Source organism: Rhipicephalus microplus, chromosome 4, assembly GCF_043290135.1.
Source record: "Rhipicephalus microplus isolate Deutch F79 chromosome 4, USDA_Rmic, whole genome shotgun sequence".
Taxonomy (NCBI): domain Eukaryota; kingdom Metazoa; phylum Arthropoda; class Arachnida; order Ixodida; family Ixodidae; genus Rhipicephalus; species Rhipicephalus microplus.
The window spans coordinates 198,504,218-198,517,070 of NC_134703.1; positions in this window are offsets into that span (position 1 = coordinate 198,504,218).

Genomic DNA, 12,853 nt, shown 5'->3' on the forward strand with positions numbered 1-12,853 from the left:
GCGTCGGCCACTGTAGTCGTCTCGGGTCATGTTAGCCGGAAGAGGGCGCACGTGCAAGGAGTATCGCCAAACTTCTGGAATCCGTACGCGCTCTTCCGTGTGTATTGAATGATTGATGTGTAGCCGGGCTAGGAGGCGGCGACCCGACGGTGTTTTAGAGAGTTTAGTATATTGGTTTGTCAAGTGCGCCTCTCTCAGCTCCTTGAAGGTGTTCACCATTCCCAAGCCCAAAAGGCGCTGTTAGAGGTGCTGACAGGAAGGTCGAGGGCGCGCTTGTAGATTTTGCGGAGAATGACTTCGAGTGCACTCTCGTCGGATTTGCGTAGGTGGAGGTATGGAGCCGAGTACAGTACTCGGCTGGTTACGAATGCATGCGCCAGCCGCAAGGCATCTTTGCATCGTAACCCCCGTGCTTGTTGGAAACCCGGCGAACCATCCGGCCCACCTGGTCCCTCACCTTACGCAATTTGGCCAATGTTGTGTCTGCTTTGCAATTTTTGTGTATAAAAAGCCCCAGTACTCTAATCTCATCGCGTTCGGGTATTGGTCCACTGTGAAGGGAGAGGTCGATTTTTGTGGTGCACTTTGGTGAGGGGCGTATGTGCACGAATTCCGATTTGGACGGGGAGCACTGAAGGCCGCAGCGACGGGCATAGTCATCCACGATGTCCGCCGCTTGCTGCAGGCTTGCCTCCATGTCTCCTGCCGAGCCGTGTGACGCCCATATGGTGATGTCGTCGGCGTACAGCGCATGCTGTATGCCTTCGACTTTCGCCAGCTGAGCGGGGAGTCTCATCATTGCCACATTGAATAGGAGGGGCGAGAGGGCCGCTCCCTGCGGAGTCCCTCTCGTGCCTAATCAGTAAGGGCTGTGTTCAATGTCCTGAATCCGAATGTATGATTGTCGGTCAGTGAGGAATTGTTTAATATAGTTGAAAGTGTTTTGGCCGCAATCCACCTGTGAGAGATGTGTTAGAATAATTTCGTGGGTCACGTTATCAAAGGCCCCCTTCAGATCCAAAACGAGCACAACTTTGTCATTCAGGGGATACTCGACTGGATCGAGGATCTCATGGTCGAGCTGAAGCAAGACATCTTGCGCGGACCAGTGTGGGCGGAACCCGAACATGGTGTCTGCAAATGCGTTTTCGGTCTCCAGGAACGCGGACAACCTGTCGCGCACCATCGTCTCCATTAATTTTCCCACACAAGAAGTAAGGGAGATGGGGCGGAGGTTGTCCGTGTTAATGGCTTTGCCCGCTTTGGGTATGAAGGTGACCAGGGCGGTCTTCCACTCACTTGGTAGGGTTGTTTTCCCGATCCAAATGGAATTGATGTAGGCAAGGAGCATGGTGTAGGCCGAGTCAGGAAGATTGGCAAGTAATTTCACGGTAATTTTATCCCTTCCCGGCACCGTTCCTCGCCTCATTTTTGCTAGGGCTGCCTTCAGGTCGTGTAACTGGAACAGTTGATCAAGCTCCGCGTTCTCGGTACCTGCATACGAGTACGCCGGCCCTCGGGAGTCCTGCTGTGTGCGTATATATTGGTCTCGGAGTTTACATGCCAATTTGGCTGTGTCTCCGTCGAAGCTGTGAAATGCTCGTTGCAGATGATTTTGTGTCTCTGTTCGAGTTTGGGTCGGATCAATCAAGGCGCGGAAGAGGCGCCAGGTACTCCGGCTGGACATTTGTCGAGCGGCCGTGTTGCAACGGTCCACCCAGTTAGAGTCAGCGAGCTGGGCCGCGTACTCTGCTGCTCGCTGGGTGAGCTCAGCGATGCGAATTTTGAGCTTTCGGTTGTGTTTTTGCCGGCGCCATCGGCGGACGAGGCTGCGCCGGGCCTCCCAGAGGTGAAGGAGATGGTTATCCACCGCCGGAGTCGCCTCGGAGAGTTTAATTTGTGTTTGTGTGGAGCGTAATGAGGAAACCAGTTGCTGGGACCAAGCATGGTATCCTTGCTCCTCAATGGGTGTCGAATTGGCGTATATTTGCCGAAACTTCATGTAATCGGGTAATTTTGCCTCTCCGTAAGGTCTTGCCAAAGGATAGGTGCGAATGGTGGTGTTGAGTATGCAGTGGTCGCTGCCGAGGGTCTCTTCAGTGTTGACCCAGTCCGCATACTGGATGTTTTTTGTGAGGGTAAGGTCCGGACATGTGTCCCGGGTCACGGAGTTACCCACGCGAGTTGGGTAGGCAGGGTCGGTGTGAAGAGTTAGGCCCAGCGTGGACATAAGTTCCGCCAATTTACGTCCACGTTTCTCTTCACGTGCATACCCCCAGAGTGTGCGGGGGGGGCATTAAAATCACCCACGATCACCAGAGGGTCCCTGCCTGCAGCCTTTAAGGCGCGGCTAAAAAGGTCTGCGAATGTAATGTTGCTTAGTTTCGGTGAGCAATAAATGTTTAGCACGTGCAGTGGCGGGTCCTGTTTACGCAGCGGAAGGACCATCACGTACGAGAAAGCTGGCTTAAGGTCGAGATGAACTAGGTTGGCCGTATCATTTTTGTGCACGCAGATACAAGATAAAGGGTCCTGCTAAAACGTAGTATAGTTTGTAAGTGTGGCAGCACTCCCTGGCTCCTGGAGGGCTACCACAGCAGGAAGGTTTTGAAATGCTGCGAGGAAAAGCCGGAGGTTGGCGCCCTTAGTGTGAGCCTTAAAGCCCCGACAAATCCACTGGGTGATTTGGATGGGAGTGGCCGTATTGGATCGTGGGGACTTCCGAATTCTAAGGGTGCCCGCCATGGTCAGTGGAGTTAACGAGCGATTGCAGTGGCGGTGCTCCCGAGCCAGCACTCGCGGGGAGGGGGGTGTCCTCAATTCCGGAGGCGGAGCAGCTGTCATCATCCTCAAATTCGATCTGTCGTCGAAGCGTTTTAGGGTACCGGCCCGACACGTCCTTAATTGGGCCGGCTCGTTTGGTGAAACGCGCAACTTGTTGGGCTATCAGGGTAGGGATGGTTTCTATCATTTTAGCAATGGCGGCATTCACAGCCGCTGAGATTTGGGTTTCGAGGACAGTTATACGGCTGTCCATACGGACCTCAAGGGTGTTCACACGAGCCTCGAGTGCGGCAACCACGTCCACTACCGCCGCCCCGGTCTCACTCTCCATTACCTCTACTGCGGGGGGAGGAGGAGGAGGGGAGACTAGTTGGGTCTGTTTGGCCTCGGCTGCCGCTAGTCTTTTCTGCAACGCTTCGATTTGTGCCTGAAGTTTGGCAATAATATTTTGGTTGGCGTTACGCGATGAAGAGGGGATGATAGGGGGGGATGAGGAGGCAGCTCTACCCGAACCACCCACCTGGTTTGCGTTTTTGAAGGCGTTGGCCCATGGCCCGGCTTCGCCGCATGGTTGCGCCGTCGGCTGCTTTTCGGTTCCTCCAGTAGGGGAAGCAGGCTTGTCTGTCTTGGCGACTTCCCGGCGTGGTGGCTCACTGGGAGTCTGATCTTTGTGTCGTTTCTTGGACGCCCTTTTGGACTTTCCGCCCTGTTGTGCGGCCACCTTGGAATTACGGTACTTGGCCGTACATGCTCGAGAGTTTGTGGCGTGTGCTCCACCGCCCACAGAACATACGGGTACACATTCATGAGGGGCCCGCACCCCCTCCTCCACAAGCGGAACCTGCTGTCCACACAATCCACACGTTTCCAGTCGTGGGTTGGGACAAGTGTCCATCCGATGGCCGACGACACCGCACTTGCCGCAGGCCGGGATCGTCCGGTAGTAGGGTTTGACGGGGAGCAGCATTGTGTCGTAGTGAACAAAGCGTGGCTTCTCCTTGCCGGCGAAGGTTACACGCGCCTTGTTCGATGTGCCAAATTTACGCACCTCGACGATGGTGCCTGACCTCCAGCGTACGCTCTCTAGGAGCGTCTCCGTCGTATCTGTGTTGCGGACTACGATGACTCCGTGGCAGACATTGCTACCATCTTGTCGCAGGTACCCGTTGAGCAGAACCTGCCTGTGCTCGATGTTTACCGCGAAGTCCCCGATGATTTTGTCCGCCGTGTCAGGGTCCGGGGTGTAAATCACGATCAAATTTTGCTCTCTCGATGGAATAACTGTCAGCGTCTCAGCTCGCTTGGATCCGAGGTATGCCTTAAACGCAGTCCCGTACCAGTTCTCTGAGAAAGCATCATGCAATGAGATGCACTCTCGTGGCTTTACGACTATTACATAGTCGTCCGGACTCGGTTTCGGAAACGGGCGAGGCTTCCATTTGGTGAGAAACTTGCCCTTGCGTCCCACAGCGTGCGAAGCGGGAGGCTGCGTCTTGTCAACTGGCGTGCCGGATGCCGAAGCAGCGGCGGACGCCACCTTCTAGGCGTTGGCTTGCGAGCGGCGTTCCACTGCGTCGTTGAGAGCTTGGCTCCGAAACCTCGGTGAAGAAGCAGAGTTTGGGATTTCGGAAATCGTAATCGTCTCCCACGTCATGGCATGTACGTCGTATCCACGCTGCATGAGAGTAGCGTCCATGTTGCCTCGGAAAGCCGGTCCCACGCCGCCGGGCGTCGGCGTCGCCGTTTGGCTTAACGGCGTCGCCAACGTGGTCGAGTGATGATCGGCCGTAAAGTTGTTAAAAATAGGCCCACCTGCATGACACTGGTATCCACGTGTTGCCTGTGAGTTGCCGAAACGATTGATGCTGGTCTTGACGGGGTACTGTGAAGTTGCCCGTGGTTCCAGCCGAAAATCAGCGGAGCCGAAGCACAGCACGTCCTACATCATCGCGCGCTTGCAGCGCCCCCGTCTTAAATGGCGCCGCTAACAAGAAATCTGGCATAGTACGAACTCTAGCTGTAGCTAGAAAAGAAGAAGCTTTCCGCGACAGATTACCTTCGTGACACCTCCCCCCTACGAAAAAGAGTGACCCACTAGTTTTATCTGTAAAACGCGAAAACAAATAAACTGAACACACAAAAAGGTTTTGGACTCAACAAGTGTGTCAGGTGCTCATTTAAAGATACCTATACATGTGTCTAAAAGATGAAAAGCTTAAAACAATTACATATGTAAAACCACAAATGAAAAAAAACCATCGGAGCAGAAATATATAAAGTTCACTCGTCGGCACTGTAATACAACTCAGTGTCCGTGTCGTAAGCGCTGACATTCTGTTGTGCGTTGTGACCACTTGAAAATGTCTTCCAGTCGGAGTAAAGTTCAGTGTCTGTGTCGTAGCCTTCGCACTGCTGTACTGAAACACTGGTCTGTGTCCCGCGCACCCAATGTTGCAAACGGAGTTCTCGACCCACTCGCGAACCGCACTCGCGCACATCACCATTGGGGCCGCACTCGCGCACAACACTTTGATACAATCCCTGTTCATCACTCGTTGCACGGTTCCCGCGCACAACACTTTGATGCAATCCGCGGTACTCTGCTTGCACTGCACTCGCGCACATCACCACCTAGATCGCGCACCTCATGATTATCGTCAGACTCATCGTCCGCGTCCTCAGCATCGAAGTCCAATAGAACGTGACAGGGCTTTAAACGCGCCACATTTACAACTTCACGTTTTTTTTTTCAGTTTGGTCTACCACCTCCCAGTTGTTCTCGGCTACCCGGCGCACAAGACGGAAAGGTCCTTGATATTTGTGAAGAAGCTTCGCGTCTTCCCTTTCGCCCGGGAGGGAGTCCACAAGTACACCAAGTCGCCTTGATGATAAACGACACTTCGTCGCCTAGCATGATAGTTGCGTTTGTTCTTCTCCTGCTGACGCTTCTCCCGTTCATTTACTATTTTTCGAGCCTGCCGCAGCCTGCGAGCCACTTTCATTGCATCCAGGGTGTAGTCGAATCCGCGTTGCGCGTCCGACCCTACATCCACTGGTAGTGTCGGTTCACGTCCGTAAAGAAGAAAGAAGGGAGTGAATCCAGTCGTCTCGTGGGTGGAAGAATTATATGCAAAAAGAACGTACGGTAGAAATTCATCGCAGTCGCGGTGGTGTGAGGAAACGTACATGCTGAGCATGTCAGCCTACGTGCGGTTAAAACGCTCGCACAAGCCGTTGGCCTGTGGGTGGTATGCTGTTGTGGTGGCATGCTCGCTACCCACGAGCCGGAATATTTCTTCGGTCATGTTGGCGACAAAGTGCTGTCCACGATCGCTTATTACTTTCTCCGGGGCACCATGACGTAAGACGATTTGTTCGACGAAAGCTCTTGCTGCTTCTGTGGCAGGGGCCGCTGGACACGCGACAGCCTCGACCCATTTCGTATGGTAGTCGGTAATCACGACGATGTAGCGGTTCCCTGCTTTGGATTTAGTGAAAGGCCCAATAAAGTACATGCCCACCTGCTGAAAAGGTCGACCTGCAGGTGGGATCGGTTGGAGGAAACCGGCCGGCCTCCCCGGTGGTTGCTTTCGTGTCTGGCAGTCAGGGCAGGAGAGAACGTACTTACTTACGTACGAGAACATCTTCGGCCAGAAATATCGGCAACGAACTTTTTCCCATGTGCGCTTGACACCTAAGTGGCCTGCCATGGTGTCGTCATGGCAGTACCTTAAAATCTCATATCTAAAGCACTTGGGGACAACGAGCGCCGCACAATCCTCCTGAAACCCTTTCGCCCTTCGATACAGTACACCGTCGATCAACCGAAAGCTCCGCGCCGTTCTTTTAATTCACCTAACAACGGGCGCATCCGGGTGCTCGAGGTGCTGCAAAATTTCTTTCATTCATGGGTCTGCCCTCTGCTTTTTTCCAACATCCACCTGATCCAGAACCAGCAACGGTAAGGGGTTTTCTTCGCTTACAGGCGCGGGATTATGAGGAAGGCGGGAAAGCATGTCGGCATTTCCATTTTTGAGGCCTGGGCGGTGTCGCAACGTTATGTCAAAGTCCTGAAGCAACAGGGACCATCGCATAAGATACCGTTCGGATTCCTTACTTTCATTAGCCAAGCCAGGCTGGCTTGGTCAGTCACAACCGTGAACTTAGCACCAAAGACGTATGGCCGAAACTGTCCGCAGGCATACACAACGGCGAGACATTCTTTCTCAGTTGTACTGTAGTTCATCTCAGCCTTTTTAAGGTGGCGGCTGGCATAGGCGATGACTCTCTCTTGAGTTCCAATTTTCTGTACAACCACGGTGCCAATGCCGTAATCACAGGCATCAGTGTGCACCTCTATCGGCTTTCCCGGCTCAAACTGACGCAGAATCGGGGCAGTGATCAGCTTCTCTTTAAGGGATTGCATGGCCACTTCGTATGCCGCTTCCCATTGTCTCGATTTGGATGAAGCACGTATTTTCTTAGCTAATTCTTCTGAAATGACATTTACGGACGAGCCGGTGTCAATTACAAGTTTTGTTTCTGTACCGTTGGCTCGTGTGGGGACTGCGAGAAGCTGATCTTCCGACAAGGTGCCGATGGGGCGGCCGGGCTGGCCCCCTAGGCCCGGCCGTTCTCGTTTCCCGAAGGATTAGGCTGCCCATTCTGATTGCCTAGGAGCTCCGCCTGATCGTTCCTGCCATCTCGGAACCGCTGCCAGCACTGTTTTGCTATGTGACCTATGCGGCGGCAAATCTGGCATCGGGGACGCCCGTCGTTGGCACGGGAAGTTCTCTGAGACCAAGGCATTGGGGGGCGACGCACCTCGTCTTCGATGCTTTTTAGCCAGTCAGACAGCAAGGCGATCGAGTCCGCAATCGCTTTCAGGTCTCTCTCGTGGTCGGCAGCCTCCCGTGGGCAACGCAATTCGGCCGCGGCGCAAGTGGCGACACACGTAGGAGGAGGGTGCCCTGTCACTGCGGCGGGTGCAAACCCTACGGGATGCGCGATGTTTTGCATCCACGACTGCGATCCGGTAGAATACTGGATGCCAATCGGTTGTGGCCCCGACGCACGGCGCATCAAAGCTGCCTGATTTATGCGTTGCAAAATTTGGAGGAATGCAGCGCAGCTCTCCGGGTTTGCGATTATCATCTTCTCCAGAACATCCCAACGCAAACCGCGCATAAGGTGTTGCAACCGATCATCTTCCGTCATGGACGGGTTCATTCTTGCACACAGCTGTACGACGTCATAGTAGTACTGCTCGGGGGTTTCGGACGGCCATTGGGTGCAGTTTTGTAGCCGCAAATGGGCCATCTCGACTGAGTGGCGACTCGTAAAGGACGTTTTTAGTAGCGTCGCCCATTCTTCCCATGTATTAGGGGCACCGGTTAGAATTTGAATAGTGTGCCACTTTTTCCCATCTCCGTCTAAAGCCAGATATAGAAATTTCACCTTCGTGGCTTGGTCCTAATTGTTAAGCGACGCTACATGTTCGTAGCAAAGTAGCCACTCGGAAATAGATTCCTCCGGCGCTCCTCTAAAGACTGGTGGTCCGACAAAAAGATTAGCTTGGGGGGTAGACATAGCAGAGAAGAAAGTAGGGGGTTCCGTCATAGTAGAGCAGTCAGAGGTAGACTCCCGATATATGTTGTTGACTCGGGGCATAATTTCAGAGCGGGAGTATTGTTACCGAGCAACCTCCACCACTTTGTAGCGAAACGTCGGGGTTGTTCAAAGTTAGGCGCACCGGATGACCAGGGAGACGAATAAGTGTGGGTGAAACTCCGCGGGGGCAATCGATGAGAAGTCAACACGATGATTTCGGGGAGCACTCATTGGGGGTTTATTTAGCTAACGCAACTTCAATTTACAAAATGCACTAGGTCACAAAGACAAAACATAGAAAATGGTGGCATACCACTCGGCTTGCATGGCTGGTCTCCGGTGGTGAGATGCGCTGTTGACCCCGACTCCGCTCACCTCAAAAAGAGCCCGAGTCGCTACTTAAATAGGGTTTTTTTAGCGTCCCCGGTTGCGCGGACCAATCAGGCAAGCCGAGGAAAATCAAACAAACAAGAGTTTTCGTGGTTGCCTGAAGCCTGCCTCAAGACAATATAAGTTCACTTTCTGTACACACCACTTTCCGGCAAGCAGAGGCGACGCGCACACATGGTTTCAATTTTCGGCCTCTGGTCGTCCCGCGAAGTACCCCCACTGTGTTCCTGCAGTCGTTTGCGCACGGGGCGCGAAGGAAACGAATCCTGCCTCGCAATGAAACTGTGGCAGCTTCTGGAAACGGTTGCATTCTCTGAAACGGCCTTGACGAGCTAACAAGCGCTCAAATTTCGGCGCCCTTTGTCCCCGGAGGACCGAAGCAGCGGCTCGTTCGTTTGAAGCGTGGGGGGCTCAGTGGTTAGAAGGGGAAAGGCACCTAATTTCTGCAGTCCGGTCAAACTCACGGTGCGGTGCCTGCTTTGGCGGGAAGCGCACAGTGACGGACAGAATGCAGCCCTTTCTGTTCGGGCTCATTCTTCCTCAAGGCGCCCTCCCCGAGACAAGTCGTTAAATGGCGCTGCTAACAAGAAATCTGGCATAGTACGAACTCTAGCTGTAGCTGGAAAAGAAGAAGCTTTCCGCGACACATTGCCTTCGCGACACTTGTGTCCCTTCTCTGTCCGTATCTAACCCACTGCGCTGTATAACATTCTATGGTGGTTAGTTAGCCACTCAGCCCCGAGAGCGCTCGTGCATCAACGTTCAAATGGCAAGTTATTTATCTACATCACTTACAGCTGGCGGTACCAATGACGGAGAAATATCAGTGTGTTTTCAGCATTATCATCGAGATGACGCAAAGAGCACGCTCGTGGCCCCACTCTTAGCGACGATGCGCGCTCTTGCGCTTATCTCCCACACGTACTTTGCCTCGTGAAGAGTAGAAAGTGGGGGAGGGGTGGACGTTTGTGCGTGTGTGGGTTTATCTCACGGTGCTGTAGAATCGCACCCCATGGACTTTCACCGGAACGATTGCATTGTAGTTAGGAACACGCAATGGCCACTTCGTTCGGTGCACAGGCTCCGTATGCGAAAGGAGCGGGCTTTTCAGACATAGCGAAATAACTGTGACACTTGTTTGTTCACACTCATCTGTACCTGTGATAATGTTTCGTGCGTCGTTTTTGTTTAAACAGAGCGTTATTAGTTCGCTCTCGCTCTGTGTGTGTGTGGTTTTCGCGCGTCATTTGTGCGTGAGCAGCGTGCTGCACGTTTCAATCTGCTTGCCGTTCTCAGCGTGATATTCCATGTTTATGCTATCGCATTCATCATTGCTTCGCCTTGCGGTGAAACTGTGTCTTTATTTTTTACTGTCTAGCACCATCGTCGTCGTTGTTGTCGTTTTCCTCTGCACGTGGCTCGTGCCAAATTGCACCGGGGAGGCCGGAGACCTGTGAACGGGCACCGGGAAATCCGGGGAGGCCGGAAGACCTGTGAACGAAAAGTGAAAAACATGTGGTCGCATCATTTGTTGTCGTTAATGTCGCGGGCTCGCCCACATCGTTAGGGAATTGTAAGCAACTGGTTATATAAGACATATTCGGTTCTTTAAAGTATGTTTGTGCGTGCATTCGTACGTATGCCCTTCATAACGCTGTGCTCAGTAAAATATTACAACACACTCACCTTTCATCCACATGCTTCGCATAAAATTGATTGCCAACGTATGTGGGAACTGTAGAATTTTTCGCTAATAAATTGATGTGTGTTTAATGCGGCATGGAGGCCGTATGGCTCAATTTTGCCTTATGTTAGTTTCCGTCTATGCAACACATTTGACGAAAAGAGTTGTGATTATCCTTCCGTGTGCACTTTTTTCGTTGCTCTTCGCATAAACATCACTGAAAGCTCCGCTTTACTTGGATTGCCCCATATGCTTGGGATCCTCCCTTTTAATCTTCATTTTCTTTATTTATTTTGAAATATTCGAAGTGTGTGTTTACCCTTTGATTGAAATTGCCGATTCATATTCTCTTTGGCGATGGCTTAGTTACCGTCGCATAGGTTCAAAAAATTTGATGGCAATAACAATGACTACTGGTGCGCTCAAGCGGGGTTCTCGAGAAGCCGCTGAGCGAGCGCTTTCTTCACCCGCGTCGCAATCGGGCAAGGGTTGACGTTTCAATTCGTCACCGAGGTCAGCTACCCACTGGCGCCTACGAGCAAAATAACTCGTACCGCGGCCTACATTAGCGACACGAAAACCGGAAAGAAAGCTGGCATCATTCCTGGCCGATGACTCAAAGGGGAGAAGACGCATCTTAGACGCTGATAAGGAGCGAGTAATGGTTCCTCAGTGCACCGCAAGCTCGCCTGACTGCCGCGTGTATCGCATTGCTTGGAGGTTGTGGCAGACGAAACGCAGCCTCTGCCGTCTACAACGCATACGAGAGACATGTCTTGGAAACGAGAGCGGTGGAATGAGTCGCAAATGCCAGTTGTGCGTCAAGATTTAAACGAGTTTTTTTTTTTATATATATCACCTCAAACGTAAGTAATATCCGAAGTTCAGATCACTCACAAACAAAAAAATAAAAACAGTATGGTGACGAGGGCTGCAGAAATATTGGCAAAGAACTTCTGTGGCCGCGTAACATGAAAGTTTTTCTCGAGGCATACGATACAACTGCCTTGACAACCAGCGAGCTTTCCGCTGGCGTGCTTGCAGGAAGCTTTAATGACATTTTCTTTTTGATGACCACTCGTCTTACTGCTTCACGATGCCCGCTTCTTTCGTCTGCTTACAACGTCTCTTCCCTTCCATGCGCAAGTGGTTTGATGACGCACTTATTCATGATACTGTGTCTTTCTTTTACGCGTCCAGTAGCAGTGCCTTTAGAGATAGACATATACAAAATTTACGTCACTTATGAGTTCGGTTTCATGGAGAGGACGAGCGTAGCCTCGAACCGGTGTCTTTACGTCATTCTCTCTCTCCACCAGCCATTCGGCCACCGCTGCTGGTGTGGGGGCATTGCCGCGTTCCGCATGCGCGGCACGCGAGACATCAATGTGTTTTCTTCTTTTAATGCGCTAAAGCAGTTGTGCCGCCAAAAATCGAAGTATCGGGCGAGAACAGGTCGACAGGTTACGATGGCACTGTGTTTGGCTGCGACAACTATCGAAAGCACAAAAGGTTGGTAGCTGAGACAAGTGCCCTTTCTTTCTAAATTACTTCACTTAGATCACAGGCCTTCTTCTTTACCAATTTTTTATTGTATGTGGTGTGTGTCCTTTTGGCAGTTCCTTCATTACATAGGCTGGTGATTCTTTTGGAGTGATGGTACCCTTGAGCATCTGCAGCAAAGAGAACCAATGTCGAAGCTAACGGCTCGGCGCAAAAAAAATGTTTGCCCAGAATTTCTATGTTTAACACAAACTTCCCCATATTTCTCTGCTACAGCTCGTGAGTCACAATTTCTGCGCCTACCGGCATCTAAGTGTGTGCAACTTCAAGATAATCTAATGAGCACTTTCCAAACACATTGGCAGAAATGCAGGCATAGTATGAGCGTTATTTGGCTCGGGAACGTGTATCTAGCGCTTTTCCGATGGCACGTCAATTCTCGACTTGCCCATTTTGCTACGATAACTGGGACAGTTTTATGACAACCGCTTTTTTTTTTTCGCGCGGCCACTTGAGTGTCTTTCATCAGCGGTTCCTCTATATTATCAATGCAAGCCAGATGCGTCCAATCCAACTGTTCACCCGCCTTTCCTGTAGCCCTTTAATGCTCTCCTCAGTACCCAACCTTCGCCTGTGCTTTTCGGTCAAGGGGAAGAGAGCCCTTCATGCAGTGCCTCACGACGGGTATAATATAAATAATTTTTTTGTTCGTTTGTGTACAGATCCATGGGGTGGCATATTGCATTCCTCGTTATCACAATGCTGGTGGGCACGGTGGCTCTGTATGTAATACGGTCTTTTCAGATAGTGTGTTCATTGAGTAACATAATGTGTCGCCGTTCGTGGCGCTAAGCGGGCAACTAATGGGGACGTGTCACGGTG